Source organism: Schistocerca americana, chromosome 4 (assembly GCF_021461395.2).
Source record: "Schistocerca americana isolate TAMUIC-IGC-003095 chromosome 4, iqSchAmer2.1, whole genome shotgun sequence".
Classification (NCBI taxonomy): domain Eukaryota; kingdom Metazoa; phylum Arthropoda; class Insecta; order Orthoptera; family Acrididae; genus Schistocerca; species Schistocerca americana.
In genome coordinates this window covers 170,703,615-170,708,271 of record NC_060122.1, presented here as the reverse complement: position 1 = coordinate 170,708,271, position 4,657 = coordinate 170,703,615, and the positions used below count along the sequence as shown (strand labels likewise).

Here is a 4,657-nt window from a genome sequence, read left to right as displayed (position 1 = left end):
ACGTCTCATTTCTGTTGTTGAACTTACACCAATCGTCTTTCGGACACAGATTGTGCATTGGTGTTTGGTCAGTGAATAGTTTGTGGAAAAAAATTGACCACACAGCACACCTCATTGCCTCGAAACCATGTGTGTTTTTCCTGATAGCTCTCCCATAAACCAACTGAAGAGAATCAGTTTCTTTCAGAGTAAGCCTGCCTTTTCCTCCTAGTGGTTTTCCATCCTCAAGTACTTCACCTTTCTTCTCTTTCAGCAAGCGACAAAGCCTACAGCCAAGCCTCTTTTGGATGTGGCCAACACATTCCAACTTTTCTATTGTTGTATTGTACAGATTTTTATCTGTTACAGCTTTGAACGAAGAGGAGTCCCAACCACCAACGTATTTAGTATATCGAACACCACACTGCTCCTCAGATCTGGAGAACATCCTCACAACTGCACCAGCCTCCATGCCCCCACTTGAACTACTATAATTTTTAGAGCATGCTACTGCATGCCTTTGTTGCCACAGTTTCTCACTGTCTTCATTGTTGGACATTTTCCTTGTTGCACACTGGTGACAGCATTTAGACATAATTTCTACATCTAAATCTTTACTTGAGTCAATACCAATAACAAATGCAACTCCATAGAGAGGTGTGTGGCCCCTTTTCATCCAGGTCCCATCTACAGACACACACAGGTCAGTAACATTTGTTGGAGATTCACTGTCATGAATATCTACCCCAGAATCTATTTCTTTTTGGTTTGTTTCCACCAATTCCTCCACTGCTTTCTTCTTAGAAACTTTGGCAGTATCGCATACAGCATCAGACATTACTTTATTTTTTCAAACCTTGCACAAGGCGGAGGCATGTTCAGAAAATCACATAATAAATTACCTCCTTCCCTGCTCTGTCCAAGGCAACTCAGAGCATATGCTAACTTAAAATTGCTTGCATAGGTACCAGTGTCAGTTTTTTTGGAGGAGAATAGTGAAAATTCATAGCCACATGAATTACAAATTAATTTAAAGTCACAGGCTATTCCCACTCTTCTTTCTTCAATAACAATCATGCAATCCGCATTTTTACAGCCAACACACGAACATGAGTCTGGCAGAGAAGCTCTAAATCGGTAAGTCTGAATCCAGTGGAATCCATATCAACATCATTCATGCACCTGTCCCAAGTTTCGATGCTGAAGATGAGAGCTTATGATTTTCATTTAGAACTGCTTCCTCTTTCCATGAAACTTCCGTTTCTTAAACACAGTTTTTCCACCACCCATTATGCATAAATCTTCACTTCCACATAAAGGTTTGCGAATTCAACTGTCCATTAGTATTATCAAAATGTAAACAAACCACAAGCAAGAAATTTTTCACGCAAAGATATAATGTCAGCCAGCGATACAGATGTCAGCCAGAGATATAGCTGTCAGCCAAAGATATCGAAAGAAAATAGCTTTCACACTGACAAAAATTCCGCTGAAGCAAGCAGTTTCCCACATATCAGAGAAGGTCGTAGTGGCCGCCAGTGCAGAGTAAATCAATTTAACAATGTAAAGACATTTCTAAAGCTGCTATCACGATAAAATTCACACACAACATAAATTAAATTGTGTAGATCAAGAAAATAATATTTTTGGACCAAAATCCATTACATCCCCCTTGAATACAGGCTCCATTCAACACGATTTAGATTGCTGGTATAAATAGTTAAAACTGGAATGAGATTTTCACTCTGCAGCGGAGTGTGTGCTGATATGAAACTTCCTGGCAGATTAAAACTGTGTGCCAGACCGAGACTCGAACTCGGGACCTTTGCCTTTTGTGGGCAAGTGCTCTACCTACTGAGCTACCCAAGCACGACTCACACCCCCTCCTCACAGCTTTACTTCTGCCAGTACCTCGTCTCCTACCTTCCAAACTTTACAGAAGTGCTCCTGCGAACCTTGCAGAACTAGCACTCCTGAAAGAAAGGATATTGCGAAGACATGGCTTAGCCAAAGCCTGGGGGATATTTCCAGAATGAGATTTTCACTCTGCAGCGGAGTGTGCGCTGATATGAAACTTCTTGGCAGATTAAAAGTGTGTGCCAGACCGAGACTCGAACTCGGGACCTTTGCCTTTCGCGGGCAAGTGCACTTCTGTAAAGTTTCGAAGGTAGGAGACGAGGTACTGGCAGAAGTAAAGCTGTGAGGACGGGGCGTGAGTCGTGCTTGGGTAGCTCAGTTGGTAGAGCACTTGCCCGTGAAAGGCAAAGGTCCCGAGTTCGAGTCTCGGTCCGGCACACAGTTTTAATCTGCCAGGAAGTTTTGATAGTTAAAACTATTTTCTGACATCAACAACTCACGAATCTACATTTACTACTACAGCTAAATAATAGTATTCGTCATTAACATTGTTATTTCTATTGCTGAAATTACACCCTCTACCACAGCTAAATACAGTGATGATAAAAACACCATATAGGGTGTTGGTCCACATTCGGAACACAACACAACAGTGATTCCTGTGACATGGATTCAGTAAGTCCTTAATAGCTTCCAAAAAATATGTAGCACCAGATATCTACGCACAAGCCGCACAGTTCTCTTAAATTATGAGTCGATGGTTTGTGGGCCGGCCGCTGTGGCCGAGCGGTTCTCGGCGCTTCAGTCTGGAACCGCGTGACCGCTAAGGTCGCAGGTTCGAATCCTGCCTCGGGCATGGATGTGTTTGATGTCCTTATGTTAGTTAGATTTAAGTAGTTCTAAGTTCTGGGACTGATGACCTCAGATGTTAAGTCCCACAGTGCTCAGAGCCATTTTGATGGTTTTTGGGCGCAGAGCTGGCGCCCGATAGCATCCCAGATGTGTTCCATTGGGCTCAATCAGGCGGATTTGGTGTCAAAGTCATCAATGTGATCTCATTATCATCCATCTCGAAGCATTGTAGCATGAATCTGGCCTTGTAACACAGATGTCCTGCTGGAAGGTGCAATCAGGCCAGACTTCAAGTATGAAGGGATGCATGTGGCCTGCAATAATGTTCACATGATCCCAGCTGTCTTAGCGCCTTCAATTATATCAGAGTTTCCGTAGACTCCCAGGTAGAAGTATAACACTGCTCCCACAAGCGTACGTCCTTGGCACAACGCATATTTTAAGCAGCGGTTCACTTGGATTACAGCAAATTCAAAAACATCCATCGACCTCAGGTAAAAGTAAATGTGAACCATCCAATGAGGTGACACATTTCCACTCATTTCGAATCCTGCCTCGGGCATGGATGTGTTTGATGTCCTTATGTTAGTTAGATTTAAGTAGTTCTAAGTTCTGGGACTGATGACCTCAGATGTTAAGTCCCACAGTGCTCAGAGCCATTTTGATGGTTTTTGGGCGCAGAGCTGGCGCCCGATAGCATCCCAGATGTGTTCCATTGGGCTCAATCAGGCGGATTTGGTGTCAAAGTCATCAATGTGATCTCATTATCATCCATCTCGAAGCATTGTAGCATGAATCTGGCCTTGTAACACAGATGTCCTGCTGGAAGGTGCAATCAGGCCAGACTTCAAGTATGAAGGGATGCATGTGGCCTGCAATAATGTTCACATGATCCCAGCTGTCTTAGCGCCTTCAATTATATCAGACTTTCCGTAGACTCCCAGGTAGAAGTATAACACTGCTCCCACAAGCGTACGTCCTTGGCACAACGCATATTTTAAGCAGCGGTTCACTTGGATTACAGCAAATTCAAAAACATCCATCGACCTCAGGTAAAAGTAAATGTGAACCATCCAATGAGGTGACACATTTCCACTCATTTGCAATCCAGTCTCGATGATACCATGCTCACTGCAGCTGTCGATGTCTTTGGATCAGCCTGGGCGCAAATAGGAGTTGATTGGTGTGAAGCTCCACTTTCAAAAATGTAGGCTGAACGGCGCGATTTGAAACACTTGCACCTATAACAGTATTGTACTCGGTCTCCAGATATGCCACATATCATCACCTATTCTGCTTTACAGATAGGGCAAGCCTCCGACATCTCAGTTATGTGATGGGGCGTGGACAAGCAATATCTTGAAACCTACTCGTGACTTCACCATCTGTCAACCACATTTTGTCATTTTGTATAAGCTGACGGCGCTAGTACGTGAACTGTCCACCAGCTACACCATTTCCGAGATGTTCATTCTCAAGCGCCGATATACAAGAATCTGTGTTTTATCAAAGACACTTATTTCAGTGGATTACCCCAGCAGCTCATGGTCCCGTGGTTAGAACTGCTGATTCTGGATCATGGGGCACCAAGTTCGATTTCTGGCTGGGTCGTGGATTTTCTCCACTCAGGGCTGGGTGTGCATGTTGCCACCAGTCTTGCGATGGGCAGTGGTCACAACGTTTTGGGTCATCAGTGTGTTTGCTTCTACTATTGCAGCACAACCACTTTCACAGCTGTTGTTGTTGTTGTTGTGGTCTTCAGTCCTCGGACTGGTTTGATGCAGCTCTCCATGCTACTCTACCCAGTGCAAGCTTCTTCATCTCCCAGTATTTACTGCAACCTACATCCTTCTGAATCTGTTCAGTGTATTCATCTCTTGGTCTCCCTCTACGATTTTTATCCTCCACGCTGCCCTCCAATACTAAATTGGTGATCCCTTGATGCCTCAGAACATGTCCTACCAACCGA

General features: G+C 43.9%; 1 non-coding gene across 1 annotated transcript; it reads left to right on the top strand.

Moving 5' to 3' along the window:
- The first annotated feature begins 2,199 nt into the window (after nucleotides 1–2,199).
- Trnas-uga lies at nucleotides 2,200–2,274 on the top strand. Its single transcript has one exon. It is a non-coding gene; the product is annotated as a tRNA-Ser (tRNA).
- Nucleotides 2,275–4,657: the final 2,383 nt, after the last annotated feature.